The sequence below is a fragment of the Phyllobates terribilis genome, unplaced genomic scaffold, assembly GCF_046119375.1.
Source record: "Phyllobates terribilis strain yellow unplaced genomic scaffold, ASM4611937v1 Scaffold_8__6_contigs__length_399053987, whole genome shotgun sequence".
Taxonomy (NCBI): Eukaryota; Metazoa; Chordata; class Amphibia; order Anura; family Dendrobatidae; genus Phyllobates; species Phyllobates terribilis.
In genome coordinates, this window is record NW_027362768.1 from 45,433,456 (window position 1) to 45,451,691 (window position 18,236).

The window sequence follows — 18,236 nt, forward strand, 5'->3', positions numbered from 1 at the left end:
CCCTGAATCTAGCTAGCAGGAGCCTTGTGCTCCACTGCTGAACTATTAACTGAGTTCTCTAGACTAGACTGAGCTCCACTGCAGACTGACCTCTCTTAGGCTTCTCTCCTGCAGGAACTCTTATGAGGAACTGAACTGCCTAGCTCCACCTTCCCTATTTATATCCCTAACAGGCTCCCTCTGCTGGTCTGAGGTGGAAGGTGGAGATGTGTGAATGTTTATGGGGGCCTCTTGTGGAGGAATTCATCAATACACTCTTCTAGGATCTGTGATACCAAGCGCAGCGGGGTGTCACAGATGCTATTGACGACGAGGTTAGGTTGCGCCTTCCTGGACAGAGACTGAGTACTGGACGCACGTCAACAACTGCATCCTCAACCACAACTCTGCCTCTGACCACGAGTCATAGTGGCTCTTCAGGTCGCATGGGCTCTAAGCCTTGCATAGCCTGGGCATTTATTCAGATCGATAAGGATGACCCAACTCGTGTTATCTGTAATATTTGTCATCAAAAGCTAAGTAGAGGCAAAAAAATCCATAGTTTGAGTACTTCATGCATGTACCGTCACATGGATATGAAGCATAAGTTGCAGTGGGAAGCTCACTGTGCTACATTGCGGCCTAGCAGGCTGGGCCAACCACCGTCTGCCCCATCTTGTGCATCCGCAGCCTCTTCATCCTCTGTGACTGGGGGGACAGCAGTCACACATGTTTTTGGACGCAGACCTGCCACCTCTTTACCTGCAACAGCCAGTGCGATTGGCAGGTCGTCAGTTCATTGGGAAGTGGAAACACCTGCTGGTGTTGAGCGCTCTCTGACATCGAGAGCACCACCTTTGGATCAAGGCAACCTAACATGTCCGCCTGCATCTTCCTCACAGACCGGCAGTTTGCCGGGGACTCCCTACTCAACCCCGTCAAAGCACAACAGCCAGCCCTCGGTCCCTCAGTTGAGGAAAAGTAAAAGACCATTTCCTCCTAGCCATGAGAAAGCTAAGAGGTTGAATTTCACCATCTGCAAGCTCTTGGCTACAGAAATGCTGCCTTTCCGCCTGGAGGACACTGTGTATTTTCGAGACCTTATGTCCGTCGCAGTGCCCCAGTACCAGATGCCCAGTCGGCACTACTTCTGAAAGAAAGGTGTGCCTGCGCTCCACCAGCATGTCGCACACAACACCACCGCTTCTTTGAGAAACTCTGTGTGTGACAGGGTGAATTTCACCACAGACACTTGGACGAGTAGGCATGGACTGGGGCGTTACATGTCGCTGACTGGGCACTGGGTAACTATGGTGACAGTAGGACAAGGGGCTGCTATCCAAGTCTTACCATGCCCACGAGTTTTGCGTCAATCCTCTTTATCTCGAAGTTCATCCACTGCTTCTGCCTCCTCAACCTCCTCTCGGTCCTTCACCTGCACCCAAAGCCTGTCTGATAATGCCACCTGCTTTCTAACTGCGCAGAAGGAATCCTGCACACCTCCTTACTATGCTGGCAGCAGGGCTCAACGGCATCAGTGTTTACTTTGAAATGTCTGGGAAGTGTGAGTCACACAGCTGAGGACTTGTGGTCAGCTCTGGAGACCCAGTTTCATGAATGGTTGTATCCACTGGACCTGCAACCAGGGAAGGCCGTGTGCGACAATGCTGCAAACCTGGGTGCGGCCCTTCGCTGGGGCAATGTCACACACATGCCTTGTATGGCTCACGTGTTGAACCTGGTTGTCCATAAATTTTTAGCCCACTATCCCGGACTAGATGGCCTTCTGCAGAGGGCACGGTCGCTGTGTGCTCTCTTCCGCCGTTCGCATCCCGCAGCTCAACGACTTAAATCACTACAGAAGTCGTTGGGCCTGCCAGTTCACTGGCTGAAATGCGATGTGCCGACACGGTGGAATTCAACTCTGCACATGTTGCAGCGACTGTGGCAGCACCGACAAGCCCTGGTGCACTACGTTCTGATGTATAGCCTGGGCCAACGAGAGCCAGAGGTGGGGCAAATCACGCTGCAGGAGTGTTCTCAGATCAGGGACCTATGAAGTTGACGCGCCCCATGGGCCTTGGGGTACCCTAAGCCGGGCCGGTAGACGCTGGGGGTTGTAGTCACTGTGGCGGTGACCCGGTCCGTGACCCAGGGCGGTCAATCCAACGGTAATTTGTATATATGGATTTTATAATGTCCGAATACGCCACCTGTGGAGTGCGGCCAATGGGGCCGCCGCTGTGGAACAGTCCTCTGAAGCTGGTGGTTTTGAAGCAATGTTATTATTACTCACCACAGGAAGAGTGTAGCTTCAGGGCAGTGTGGGTGGATGATGGTGGTTGTAGTGCAGAGAGTCAGTAATGAACACAGAGTCCATGTGATGCAGTCCCAAGATCTTTACTCACAGTTGTTGCAGTCCAGATTACAGGTACCAGAGCAATCTCACCCGTAGTGCTGTGCGTACTCAGTGAGGGGCTCAGTCCACCCCCAGATAGCTCCGGAGTACTTAGCAGGACCCCCTTCTGTGTGTCCTTTCTCTGGCCTTCTCCCTGCAACTCACACCCAGTGACACTTCTATCCGGTATCCACGGGCCTTGGCAGGCGACTTGTGTTCCGTCCCCTGGGTCCTATGTGGCTACCTTCTTAGTGAGACTGGTGTGGACTTTTGCCTGCAGTACTTGAAATTCTGCAGCCTCCGGTTTCTAGTTGAGCCTTGCTGTTTCTCCTCTCGTTGAGGGACCACTTCCCTTTATCTGGCCTGACCCCTCTACCTCCTGGTAGCAGCGGGAGTACGGGTGGCCTTCTGCATGGCCCATAGCCCTAGGGTCCCTTCGGTTCCTGGAGCCTTCCTGCTCCCACTCCTCTCTTCTCTCCTTCAGTCCTGGGCCTCCCAGGCTAGGCCCGCCTCCGGAGCAGAGCTCATGCCGAGCCTCTGCTCCTGTCACTTTTCCTCCTCTGACTGGCTTGCTCTTTCTAAGATGGCTTCCTATTTATACTCTCCCTGTCATGTGCTCCCCTAAGCTGCTCCCCTAAGCACCCACTACATAGGACCCTCCCACCAGCTAGGGACCTGGGACTGTGCTCTCCCTTAGGAGCAATCTCGCCCTACCCCCACTGCGAGTATGTGTTGGATACAGGTGTTAGGGTCCCGAGCCATACGCCTTCCTTACCTGAGGGTGAGATACCACACCTCTGGGTGAGATGCAGTAACTCTGTGGCGACTGAACCCTCAGGGGCGCCACACACCTTCTGCACAGTTTTGAAATGGCGACGAAGATGTTTAGTGCTGACGACGATGCCATTATCAGCATGACTATTCCGGTGATTTACATGCTGGAGCACACATTAAACCGAATTCAGAGTCAGGTGGTGGGACAAGAGGAGGTGGAGGAAGTAGAGGAGGAGTCGTATGCGGAAGGGATAACATCTCCAAGGTCCAGACGGTTGGCAGCACCAAGGCGGCAGGCATGTGAGGGTGGGGGAGAGGGATTAACCAGGGCGCATGGTAGCAGCCAAACTGTTGAGGAAGGTGCAGGAGCCAAGGAAGAAGTGGAGGATGAAATGGCGATGGGCATGGAAGACTCAACAGATGAGGGAGACCTTGATCACATTTCTGTTGTGCGAGGTTGGGGAGAGAGGGCAGAGGAAGGAAGCATGATTCTTACCTCGCTCCCAACACAACAAGGACTTGGTCCTCCTGGATGCGCAAGACACATGAGTGCATTCTTGCTGCACTACCTGCAACATGACCCTCAGATTGCAGAATTCAAAGTAATCCCGACTACTGAGTTGCCACACTCTTAGATCCCCGGTACAAAAGTAAATTTGCCGAAATAATTCCTGCCATAAAAAGGGATTGACGCATGCAGGAGTATCTGCAGACGCTGTTGCAGAATCTTACATGTGCTTTTCCACAAAACACCAGTGGTGCACGAAGTGAATCTCACAGTTCTAACTTGCCAACCGTGGGACTGTCGAGTCTTCATCACTCAAACCGTAACAGTAACACAGTATCTGCTGGTAACAGCAATTTTGTGGAATCGTTTCACCACTTTTTTAGACCATCCCTTGCAAGGCCACAGGAGACAAGAAGTCTGACACATAGTCAATGCCTAGAGAGGATGGTGCAGGAGTATCTCGAAGTGAACAAAGAAGCCATGACTGTGTCACTGGACCCTTACTCATTTTGGTATTCCAATCTTGAAAAATGTCCGGAGCTCGCCACTCACGCCTTGGAGATCTTGTCATGCCCTGCAGCCAGTGTTCGCTCTGAGCGTGTGTTCAGCGCTGCTGATGGTGTGCTGACAGATAAGCGCACGCGGCTGTCCACTGAGAATGTAGGAAGACTCACGTTCATAAAGATGAACAAATCATGGATTTGCAAGGACTTTTCTAACCCTGTGTTATCCTTGGGAGACTAAAAGCTTGAGGATTTGGTAATATCACCTCACCAACCGTTTTAAGCAACTGTGGGGCAATTGATGCCACTTAACCCTAGAACGCATGATCATAAAAATCTACACTTTCATATACCTGGGGCCTTTTAGGCCCGTGTGCAAATAGCATGGAATAACTCAAACTCAAATGACAAACAACTATATACATGAAGAATACCTAGAGTTTCAAAATTCTAACTAAAGTAATCTTGCAGAAAATAGAAAACAATTAACAGGGCGGGACTGCGAGGCCCCAGGTATGCGTTCTAGGGTTAAGTGGTGTCTGTGCCACAATTTTGGGAAAAAATGGAGACTCTTTTTGGAGTTCCCTTGCTGTGTCTTACTTGATGTTGGCATCGTCAATTACAGGTGGGTTGGGTCGCTCCCATCCCCTTTTAACTGTAAGAAACTACATACACTATGGCTTGGGGTAACACAGATGGTTGAGTCTGAAGAGCTGTTTACTCAGAGGTCTGCTCCAAATCTTCAGTGTCTGCTAGTCAGCGTAGAATTTTTAACTGCATCTAGCCTAGGCAATACTTTGGGCGTAGTAGCCCAGCTGTGAAGCAAGCTGCACCGCCTGTGTATCTAATAAGAATTTTTAAATGCATCTAGCCTAGGCAGACTGTGGGGACCCCCAACCAAACCCAGACGCTCAGCCCCCCTACCGCCTCCCTTTCCTTGACAATACAATAATGTAACTTACAACTGGATGGGTGAGGATCGGTCACAGCTTTATTAACTCTTTATACTCATTCCATATCAAAGGCATTTTATTTCTAAAATAATTCAGCTTGTTGCAGCATGCCCTGGGTCTCCACTCTGGCAACATGGTCAACAAGTGTAACTCTCCAACATGTCCTTTCTATTTCCAGGCCACGGAGGATCCTGCGTACTCGTATGCAGGACTCTGACCCCTACCCATCACTCTTAACACTTGTTCCACTCCGTCCTGGAGTCCTGACAGGAATATGTCCAGTCCAATATCCATTAAGTGAACACCGTCGGGCCGTATGAGGCCTGCTTTATTTCCTTCCAGTTGTCGGTGTCGCACCACTACACCGCCTCTGTCTCTTCTAAATTTTGCCATCCGAATATTTATTACCCGCCTTGTCCGTTCGATGGCCATGATGTCTCGCGCACCTTGCCATACCGCTATCGGCACAATCTCTGACCATACTATATCTAGTTTTGTGAAAAATTCTCTGAAGCGCTCAGTGTCTAGTTTCATTATTGCCATTAGTTATGCGCTCTTGTGATGACCTAGGTTGTTTCCCCCGGCCTGTATAACTAAGATGACCGGACATCTTGCCTCTCTCCCTACCTTGATTACTTCCATTAGTACCTGTGGCCATAGCAGGCCTCTAATACCTCTCCAGTTGAAATATGTGTTATGAAACTCTAATTTCCTCCCGCCTGGGCGGACTTTCGCCCTTTTTTCTGCCCAATATATATACAAGTGGCCTATCACCCACACTGTTGGCTTAGCGTCACCTGTAAAAGAAACAAACCACGTAAGGATAACAAGTCCGGTCTTATGTATCTTGCCAAACACGTGGATCGCCATCTCCCTATCCTCTGAACTTCCGTTTCAGACAGTCCTGCTCTTGCTGCTTCGGTGGCCGCGCCTATGCGGAATGGGTGTGTCCCGTAATCTTTGGGGTGGTTCCCTGCCGATGTTATGCATTTATTAAATATAGCTTGGAACTGGTATCTTGATAATGGCGTTCCATCAATGTGTGATAGGAAGAAATTACTTTGTGATAGTTACATAGTTACATAGTTTATAAGGCCGAAAAAAGACAAGCGTCCATCCAGTTCAGCCTATTTCTTGTGCACTGCAGATATTCCGCAGCGTTGATCCAGGGGAAGGCAACAACAAACCATGCGGTATAAGCCAATTTACATCATTGAGGAAAAATTCACTTCCCGACATCAATCTGGCAGTCAGATTAAATCCCTGGATTAATTAACTAAGCATAAGATGTAATTTTATTGTTCTCAAGAAAGGTGTCCAGTCCTCTCTTGAACTCATTAAGTGAGTTGGACATCACCACTTCCTCTCCCAGAGAGTTCCAGAGTCTCACGGCTCTGACCGTAAAGAATCCCCTTCTATGCTGGTGCAGGAACTTCCTTTCCTCCAGACGCATAATGTGCCCCCTCGTCTTTGTCACCATCCTTGGCATAAACAGGTCATGGGAGAGATCTCTGTACTGCCCCCTGATGTATTTATACATGTTTATGAGGTCTCCCCTAAGCCTTCTCTTTTCCAACGTAAATAGGCCTAATTTTAACAACCTCTCTGGGTATTCTAGTCCCTCCATTCCCTTTATTACCTTAGTCGCCCTCCTTTGTGCCCTCTCTAGCTCCAATATGTCTTTCCTGAGCACCGGAGCCCTGAACTGTGCACAATATTCTAAGTGCGGCCTTACCAGCGCTTTATACAGAGGAAGAACAATGTTCTCATCATATGCCCCTATTCCTCTTCTGATGCATGCCATGACTCTATTTGCCTTCGCAGCTGCTGCCTGACACTGGGCACTCCAATTTAATTTGCTATTAACCAAGACGTCCCAGGTCCTTCTCCATGTCAGATTTCCCCAACGGTTTCCCATTTAATATGTATGGGTGACGGCTGTTTTTCTTTCCCATGTGCATGACCTTATATTTATCGGCATGTTCTGATGGTTAGATATGTTTTTACTATTGTTACCCGACTCAGTGTACCGTTTGTGGGTTGTAGAAGTACCCAAGTGCCCCTGCCCACTGGAACCGTTTTCGATTTGTGTATGCGTAGACGTATTGCATTATTGGCTATGACTACGTCCTGGTGTAATAAGCCTCCACTGGTGGTAATTTTGGATTGAGGGACTAATTCGCTTATGCATAGCGCCCCGAAGAAGGCGATCACAAATGCAGTAGACAGTAGTGTTGCTTCAAATTGTGAGTGTCATGTTAATGGTGTTAGGGATATGATGTGAGAAATCAGTTTTAGTGACACGGGACGGGACGTCTACACTCCTGACTTGGCTGACCCCTTTTCCACCCTTTTATGGATTGTCTGATGATGAATCTTTGTCACATCTCCCCAATTCAGTGGTTGGAAGTGAAATGCCACTCCGGTCAGACACCGCTGCGCTGACACCCCTGATATGCCCCTCATCATTAGCTGGTGGAGAAATTCTATGGTGACTTGTGATCTGGCTTGTTCACATTGGTCAACCCGTCTGCCTGCTACTAGTCGTGTCCACTCTTCCCATGCCTTACCGTATGCTTGCCACGTCAACGGGGCAACTGATTCTCTGATTAATGGCATCAACTAATCGCCACTAGATCCCATAGGGAGGGTGGGCAACTATTGCCCGATGGGTGGGCGTTGTGGAAGAGCTCTGTGAAAATCTGCCAATTGAATTGTTATAAAGCGTTAGCAGCAGCTTTAGACCCCTCAGCATAGTGGCTAGCGCGGTCCCATACATTGTGTTTAAGGCACAGGAATGCTAGCCGGTGTAGAAGGCCCAGCACTGGGAGAGACGATGATGCCATCTGTGATGAACCCGTAGCCGCCATCTTGGTAAAGATAAATCATATCCAGGGATGGCCACACTTCAGCAACCCCCCCCTGCTGGCTGTGTTTCCTCTCAAAGCCTTTGAAGCTCCTAGCATTCAAGTGTTAAGTAGGCCCTGGCTCTTCTTATCTCACAGGAGCCTGGATGGGGGAAACTATCTAGTTGACTTTTTAACAGAAGGTCCCAAGGGTGGGGGCTGCTGAAGTGTGGCCATCCCTGGATATGATTTATCTTTACCAAGATGGCATCCTGTCTTGTACCTGAGCAGGAAGCTACTGCCCCGGGAGGTGGCTTACTCCACGGTGGAAAAAGAATGCCTGGCAATTGTATGGGCCCTGCAGCGTCTGCAGCCCTACTTGTACGGGAGCCATTTCACCGTGGAGACGGACCACAACCCACTCAGCTGGTTACACACGGTCTCTGGGTCGAATGGCAGGTTGCTACGCTGGAGCCTCGCTCTCCAGCAGTACCACTTCTCCATTCGCCACAGAAAAGGCCGTGACCACGGTAACGCTGACGGGTTATCCCGGCAAGGGGAGGGTGCAGAAGGACGCACGGGGGAACACAGGAATGTGCTACCCCCTCGCGCCCTCGTATAGGGGGAGGTGTGATGAACCCGTAGCCGCCATCTTGGTAAAGATAAATCATATCCAGGGATGGCCACACTTCAGCAGCCCCCACCCTTGGGACCTTCTGTTAAAAAGTCAACTAGATAGTTTCCCCCATCCAGGCTCCTGTGAGATAGGAAGAGCCAGGGCCTACTTAACACTTGAATGCTAGGAGCTTCAAAGGCTTCGAGAGGAAACACAGCCAGCAGGGGGGGTTGCTTCGTCCATCTGTAACTGACCATTTGTCCCATAGGACTAGTTTCTTTGTCTGTCACAAGCATGGAGGCATAAGATATAGAAACATGAATAGTACACGCATGTTGCGTGGGATGGGCCAATAAAAAAATATCACGGCGTCCCGGAGCCATTGCGCACACAAGCCTCCGCGGTAGACGTTTGTACGTGCTCTGGAAGCCAAGATATAGCGCGGAGCCATTCCTGAGGACCGTATGGTATCATAATTGATATCAAAAGGTCGGTTACGGCGGCCCGAATCCATGGGAACCCCTGGGGGTATCATGAGACCATCCCAGAAGAAGTTATTGGGTTCCATAGAATTTGGGCTTCTGATCGAAGTTAGACCTGAGGGTGGAGACTGAGCCAGCTGACCTCACCAGCAGTGGGCGGGACGGGGCAGGTAAGATAGCAGGACAGACAAGAGATCACTCAGTCTTGACCCAAGAGTGGTGTGCTGAACATCTGAGCACCAGCTGAGGCCACCAAGGGGAGGAGCAGTTTGACCATGCGGTGGTAGGCCTCAGCCTGTAACAAAGAACCGTGCCTGCGACCGCAGAATCCTCTCCCTGCGTCACAAGAAAATCAAGAAACCGGTAACTGATATGCTGTGGTGATTCTGTGTGTTGTATTCCATTGTTGTATAGTTTAGCCTGACCTTATACCTGTGTATATTTAGTTGTATATCGTGTATCTAGTGTATTATTATAATCAATTACCTCAAGTAATTGTGGGCCTGCCTTTTATTCTGCATAACGAACGCACGTCCGTGTGAGCTCGGCTCAAGCCAAAAACGCTACCCAGGGTTGGTTCCTGACCCGATATAGGCCCATTCACGGACTGGGCGTATATCTAAAATAGGGACTGGTGGCAGCATACCAACTGGGGATTGGGGAAGGCTGGTAGTGACGGTCGGAGGTTCAGATATATATATTCCTGGCGCGGCCAAGGAAGATATATATAACACCCTCACTACAGAGGGCCCCGATACCCAGTAGGTTACAGGACAGTCTCTCTGGCGACCGCTTATCCTAGGTGCAGTTCCTTGACTGACCTGAGGCTAAGAGGGCGCTAGCGAGTTGTGCTGTGTAGTGACGTTACGGTTTAGTGACGTTGAAGGGGAACACTCTACCGTGTTCCCTGCGCTGGTTGCAGCTTCCTGGCACTACTTTCTCTAGGTGCAGTACCTTGACTGACCTGAGAGGTAAGGGGGCGCCAGAGAGCTGCACCCACCGGCCGGCTTTCATCACACCATCTTATTAATGCAGTGTGCTAGACTGGTGTTTTTTGTTATGAAGCGTATATTTTTGTAAGCCAGGAGCGCGCCCCATATTTCTATTGCTACCACTATTGGGAAGAAAAATTATTTTCAGGGCTAGATGCAGCTAAAAATTATTATTAATTTAAAAGCTGGTGGAGCTTGGTATAGATGGCCTAATACAATGAGTCCCACACACTGATAGAAGGCCAAATATTTTTTCAGAGGCAGATGCAGAAAAAAATTATATTCAGTTTGCAACCTGATGGAGGTCAGTATAGATGGACTAATAGAACAAGTCCCACACAGTGTTAGAAAGCCAAATATTTTTTCAGAGCAAGATGCAGATAAAAATTATTTTTAATTTGCAACCTGATGGAGGTCAGTATAGATGGACTAATAGAACAAGTCCCACACACAGCTAGAAGGCCAAATATTTTTTCAGAGGTAGATGCAGAAAAAAATTATTTTGAATTTGCAACCTGATGGAGGTCAGTATAGATGGACTAATAGAACAAGTCCCACACACAGCTAGAAGGCCAAATATTTTTTCTGAAGTAGATGCAGAAAAAAATTATATTCAATTTGCAACCTGATGGAGGTCAGTATAGATGGACTAATAGAACAAGTCCCACACATTGCTAGAAGGCCAAATATTTTTTCAGAGCTAGATGCAGAAAAAAATTATATTCAATTTGCAACCTGATGGAGGTCAGTATAGATGGACTAATAGAACAAGTCCCACACACATCTAGAAGCCCAAATATTTTTTCAGAGGTAGATGCAGAAAAAAATTATATTCAGTTTGCAACCTGATGGAGGTCAGTATAGATGGACTAATAGAACAAGTCCCACACAGTGTTAGAAAGCCAAATATTTTTTCAGAGCAAGATGCAGATAAAAATTATTTTGAATTTGCAACCTGATGGAGGTCAGTATAGATGGACTAATAGAACAAGTCCCACACACAGCTAGAAGGCCAAATATTTTTTCAGAGGTAGATGCAGAAAAAAATTATTTTGAATTTGCAACCTGATGGAGGTCAGTATAGATGGACTAATAGAACAAGTCCCACACACAGCTAGAAGGCCAAATATTTTTTCTGAAGTAGATGCAGAAAAAAATTATATTCAGTTTGCAACATGATGGAGGTCAGTATAGATGGACTAATAGAACAAGTCCCACACACTGCTAGAAGGCCAAATATTTTTTCAGAGCTAGATGCAGAAAAAAATTATATTCAATTTGCAACCTGATGGAGGTCAGTATAGATGGACTAATAGAACAAGTCCCACACACATCTAGAAGCCCAAATATTTTTTCAGAGGTAGATGCAGAAAAAAATTATATTCAGTTTGCAACCTGATGGAGGTCAGTATAGATGGACTAATAGAACAAGTCCCACACACTGCTAGAAGGCCAAATATTTTTTCAGAGCTAGATGCAGATAAAAATTATTTTTAATTTGCAACCTGATGGAGGTCAGTATAGATGGACTATTAGAACAAGTCCCACACACTGCTAGAAGGCCAAATATTTTTTCAGAGCTTGATACAGAAAAAAATTATTTTGAATTTGCAACCTGATGGAGGTCAGTATAGATGGACTAATAGAACAAATCCCACACACTGCTAGAAGGCCAAATATTTTTTCAGCGCTTGATGCAGAAAAAAATAATATTCAATTTGCAACCTGATGGAGGTCAGTATAGATGGACTAATAGAACAAGTCCCACACACAGCTAGAAGCCCAAATATTTTTTCAGAGGTAGATGCAGAAAAATATTATATTCAGTTTGCAACCTGATGGAGGTCAGTATAGATGGACTAATAGAACAAGTCCCACACACTGCTAGAAGGCCAAATATTTTTTCAGAGCTAGATGCAGAAAAATATTATATTCAATTTGCAACCTGATGGAGGTCATTATAGATGGACTAATAGAACAAGTCCCACACACAGCTAGAAGCCCAAATATTTTTTCACAGGTAGATGCAGAAAAAAATTATATTCAGTTTGCAACCTGATGGAGGTCAGTATGGATGGACTAATAGAACAAGTCCCACACACTGCTAGAAGGCCAAATATTTTTTCAGAGCTAGATGCAGATAAAAATTATTTTGAATTTGCAACCTGATGGAGGTCAGTATAGATGGACTAATAGAACAAGTCCCACACACTGCTAGAAGGCCAAATATTTTTTCAGAGCTTGATACAGAAAAAAATTATTTTGAATTTGCAACCTGATGGAGGTCAGTATAGATGGACTAATAGAACAAGTCCCACACACAGATAGAAGGCCAAATATTTTGTCAGAGCTAGATGCAGACAAAAATTATTTTGAATTTGCAACCTGATGGAGGTCAGTAAAGATAGACTAATAGAACAAGTCCCACACACTGCTAGAAGGCCAAATATTTTTTCAGCGCTTGATGCAGAAAAAAATAATATTCAATTTGCAACCTGATGGAGGTCAGTATAGATGGACTAATAGAACAAGTCCCACACACAGCTAGAAGCCCAAATATTTTTTCAGAGGTAGATGCAGAAAAAAATTATATTCAGTTTGCAACCTGATGGAGGTCAGAATAGATGGACTAATAGAACACGTCCCACACACAGCTAGAAGGCCAAATATTTTTTCAGAGCTAGATGCAGAAAAAAATTATATTCAATTTGCAACCTTATGGAGGTCAATATAGATGGAGTAATAGAATGATGCTGTGCCCAAAAGGTTTTACTTCCCTAGGTGCAGTAAAAAAATTGGTATTCTATACACAGGTGGTGTAGCTTGAAACACAGATAGGCTACTCCACTGACTAACACACTCTGCAATAGGCCAAAAAGGATTAGCTTTGATAGATTTAGCCAAATGCAGTGAAAAAACTTGCACGGCACTGGCACAGACCTGCCTGGCAAAAACTGATAGGAACTGATGTAACTTAGTCCTGAAAAGGACTGCAATTACAATTAGTCTTTACTCCCACAACCTATCTATTTAAGAGCACAGACTTGCCTGATAAAAGTCGTAGGAAATGCTGTAGCCTAGTCCTTAAAAGGACTGCAATCACAACTATTCCCTACTCCCAAGCTATCTGTAGATTTGTGCGAAAATTGGCTTGAAATTAACAAGGTATAGCGCACACAGCAACAGCGGTGCCGTCTAACATGCAGCTGCAGCAGTGAGAAAATGGTGGCGACGGGGAAAATGGCTGGGTCTTATAGGGCAAGGATATGTGACATACACTGCTAATGACACATGCCCTTGCATGTGTGAACAAAAGCACTTCGCTCCCTGTGTGCACTGCTGATAGGCTGACAGATTGCACCTCCCCACTGTAAATGTGGGAAAGAGAAAAAAAAATAGAGAACTTCATTATTCCTGCAGAGATCCATCCCCTGCCCCTCCCCCCACCCCGCTGTACACTCAAACTGCGTATTAACATTAATTTTCATCATTACTGAGAAAAAATCCAGTTATGATTTTGGTGCACGAACAGTTATCGAACATAACCTCGAACAGCCGAATTTTTTTCAAATCGTTCGTGTTCGCCGAACGGCTCGAACACTGCCCAAAACAGCTCGAATTTGAGATTGGCAAACAGTTCGAGTCGAACAACGCTCATCTCTAATCCTATGGATGTGCCATTTCTGGGGCGGCTGACGGCTGGTGTTTCTAGCCTGGGAGGGGGCCAATATTCATGGCACCCTTCCTGGGCTATTAATATCAGCCCCCAGCTGTCTGCCTAGCCTTTGCTAGCTATTAAAATAGGGGGGACCCCACATCATTTTTTGGGGGGTCCCCCATTTTAATAGCTAGTAAAGGCTAGGTATTCAGCTGGGGGCTGATATTAGTAGCCTGGGAAGCTCCGTGGGTATTACCCCCTTCCCAGGCTTCAAACATCTGCCCCAGCCGTCTGCTTTACCTCCACTAGAGACTAAAATTAAGGGGAACCCCACGCCAATTTTTTTTTTAATAAATCCTTTATTTTAACACTGTATGACAAGTACAGTAATCAACACTATCACTGTACTTCTTATATATGTGACTGACATGTTTCTATGTATCTAATCTATGTGTGATGCTCTATTATTTCTATTATAAATTGTCGGGTACCGATGCTGATTTGACGGCCGGCTTTTTTAAAGGGACGGTGCTTGAAAACACTATGGTTTTTTTTTAATAATTCCTTTAACACTATATGACAAGTACAGTAACAAACACTATCACTCTACTTCTTATATATGTGACTGACATGTTTCTATCTATCTAATCAATGTGTGATGCTCTATTCTTTCTGTTCTAAATTGTCGGGTACCGGTGTATGACGCTGCTGAATTGCCGGCAGGCTTTTTTAAAGAGAGTGTCTTCTGAGCAGTTTGTGAGCTTTTGGACACCTTTGATGGTGTTTTCTATGTGTTTCTATGTGTTTTTGTTTGCCTGCCATTGGTTTTAACGCTGTTCGACGGTGTTCGACGGTGTTCTAAGGTGTTCGACAACAGCTCCACGAACATCCCGGTGTACGACGAACCGAACCCGAAAACTACGGTGGTGGCTCAACACTACTCGTGAGAAAGCAAGAGAACCGAACGCATCATAAAAGCTTGCACTCTACAGGAGAAAGAGAGAGAGAGGACCCTGCTAACCATAAAAGCTTACACTTTACAAAAGAGAGGTAGAGGACTCCTATGAGCATGAGATCTTGCACACTACAAAAGACAGAGTCTTACTCAGTGATTCTGGAGATGAAAAACAACTCTTGTGTAGAAACTGTGGTCTACTGGGAACAGCTGATCACAGATCAGCCCACGTACTGTCCACCTTTATAAAGGGTATGATAAGTATGATAATTCGTGAAACAATGTAGCTACAGAGCATTATGAGGAAGCTTGCTCTGCCATGCAAAATGATGTTAACCTGCACTTTGATGCTTCAGCAGTGGGGAAAATGGTGCCAGACAAGTTTTTTTTTCTTTTTTTGCAAACTGCTAATAGAATCTAAAAATGTTTAAATTTTCTAGCAACTAGGAAAATCAGGAATTTAAACTAGAAGTCAATCCTCTGTGGATCGATCCTCTAATCTCTAATGAGAAGATTAACATGTATCAACTACTTTTAACTATGTAACCAACAGATTTTGCTTGTCCATTGCTGCTAGACCATAGCTCTATGAACTTTCTACTATCTGCTGGCACCTCTGTCACCTCTTCTGAGTAGTATGCCCTGTAATATTTCTTCAATTCAGCATGACACATGAATAGAGATGAGCGGTGTTCAAATCGAATTGTTCGCCAATCTCAAATTCGAGCTGTATTGGGCAGTATTCGAGCCGTTCGACGAACCCGAACGATTTGAAAAAAATCCAGCTGTTCAAGGTTATGTTCGATAACTGTTCGTGCAACCAAATCATAACTGGATTTTTTTACAGTAATGCTGATAATCAATGTTAATACACAGTTTGAGTGTACAGCGGGGCGGGGGGAGGGGCATGGGATGGATCTCTGCAGAAATAATTAAGATCTCCATTTTTTTTTCTCTTTCTCGCATTTACAGTGGGGAGGTGCAGTCTGTCAGCCTATCAGCAGTGCACACACGGAGCAAAGTGTTTTTTTTCACACAAGCAAGGGCATGTGTCATTGGCTGTGTATGTGACATGTCCTTACCCTATAAGACCCAGCCATTTTCCCTGTCGCCACCATTTTCTCACTGCTGCAGCTGAGTTTTAGACGGCACTGCTGCTGTTAGCGCTATATTGTGTAACTGAATTGTAAGCAAATTTTCTCTTAAATAGACAGAAAGGTTTAGGGACTAGTTTGTAATTGCAGCCCTTTTGAGGGCAAGGTTACAGCAGTTCCTAGCACTTTTAGCAGGCAGGTCTGTGCCCTTAAATCGAAAGATAGGTTGGGAGTAGTGACTAGTTGTAATTCCAGCTCTTTTGAGGTCTAGGTTACATCAGTTCCTATCACTTTTTGCCAGGCAGGTCTGTTTTAGTGTTGTGCAAGTGTTTTTCACAGCATTTGGCTAAATCTAGCTAAGCAAATCCTTTTGGGCCTCTTGCAGTGTGTGTTAGTCAGTGGAGTAGCCTATCTGTGTTGCAAACTACACCACCTGTGTATGTAATACAAATTTTTTACTGCACCTAGCCAAGTAAAACCTTTTGGGCCTGTAGCAGTGTGTGGTACTCAATCTATTAGGCCATCTATACCAAGCTCCACCAGCTTTGAAATTAATAATAATTTTTAGCTGCATCTAGCCCGGAAAATAATTTTGGGCTTAGTAGCAGTGTGTGGTACTCATTGTATTAGGCCATCTATACCAAGCTCCACCAGCTTTGAAATTAATAATAATTTTTAGCTGCATCTTGCCTGTAAAATAATTTTGGGCATATTAGCAGTGTGTGGTACTCATTCTATTAGGCCATCTATACTAAGCTCCACCAGCTTTCAAATTACTAATAATTTTTAGCTGCATCTTGCCTGGAATATAATTTTGGGCCTAGTAGTAGTGTGTGGTACTCATTGTATTAGGCCATCTATTCCAAGCTCCACCAGCTTTGAAATTAATAATAATTTTTAGCTGCATCATGCCTGTAAAATAATTTTGGATATATTCGCAGTGTGTGGTACTCATTCTATTAGGCCATCTATACTAAGCTCCACCAGCTTTCAAATTAATAATAATTTTTAGCTGCATCTTGCCTGGAAAATAATTTTGGGCCTAGTAGTAGTGTGTGGTACTCATTGTATTAGGCCACCCATACCAAGCTCCACCAGATTTGAAATTAATAATAATTTTTAGCTGCATCTAGCCCGAAAAATAATTTTGGGCTTAGTAGCAGTGTGTGGTACTCATTGTATTAGGCCATCTATACCAAGCTCCACCAGCTTTGAAATTAATAATAATTTTTAGCTGCATCTTGCCTGCAAAATAATTTTGGGCATATTAGCAGTGTGTGGTACTCCTTCTATTTGGCCATCTATACTAAGCTCCACCAGCCTTCAAATTAATAATAATTTTTAGAAGCATCTTGCCTGGAAAATTATTTTGGGCCTAGCAGTAGTGTGTGGTACTCATTCTATTAAGCCATCTATACCAAGCTCCACCAGCTTTCAAATTACTAATATTTTTTAGCTGCATCTAGCCCGGAAAATAATTTTTCTTCCCAATAGAGGTAGCAATAGAAATATGGGGCGCGCGCCTGGCTAACAAAAATATACGCTTCATAACAAAAAACACCAGCCTAGCGCACTGCATTAATAAGATGGCATCATCGTCTCTCCCAGTGCTAGGCCTACTACGCCGGCTAGCATTCCAGTGCCTAAAACACAATGTATGGGTCCGCGCTAGCCACGATGCTGAGTGGTCTAAAGCTGCTGCTAACGCTTTATCACAATTCAATTGGCAGATTTTCACAGAGCTCCTCCCCAACGCCCACCCATCGGGCAACATTTGCCCACCCTCCCTATGGGATCTAGTGGCGAATAGTTGATGCCATTATTCAGAGCGTCAGTTGCCCCGTCGATGTGGCAAGCATACAGTAAGGCATGGGAAGAGTGGACACGACTAGTAGCAGGCAGACAGGATGACCATTGTGAACAAGCCAGATTACAAGTCACCATAGAATTTCTCCACCAGCTAATGATGAGAGGCATATCAGGGGCGTCAGCGCAGCGGTGTCTGACCGGAGTAGCATTTCACTTCCAACTACTGAATTGGGGAGATGTGACAAAGAGATTTATCATCAGAGAATCCATAAAAGGGTGGAAAAGGGGTCAGCCAAGTCAGGAGTGTAGACGTCCCGTCCTGTGTCACTAAAACTGATTTCTCACATCATATCCCTACTACAATTAACATGACACTCACAATTTGAAGCAACACTACTGCCTACTGAATTTGCGATCGCCTTCTTCGGGGCTCTATGCATAAGCGAATTAGTCCCTCAATCCAAAATTACCACCAGTGGAGGCTTATTACACCAGGACGTAGTCATAGCCAATAATGCAATACGTCTACGCATACGCCAATCGAAAACGGTTCCAGCGGGCAGGGGCACTTGAGTACTTCTACAATCAACAAACGGTACACTGAGTCGGGTAACAATAGTAAAAACGTATATAACCTTCAGATCCCAAAGTAATTTCTTCCTATCACAC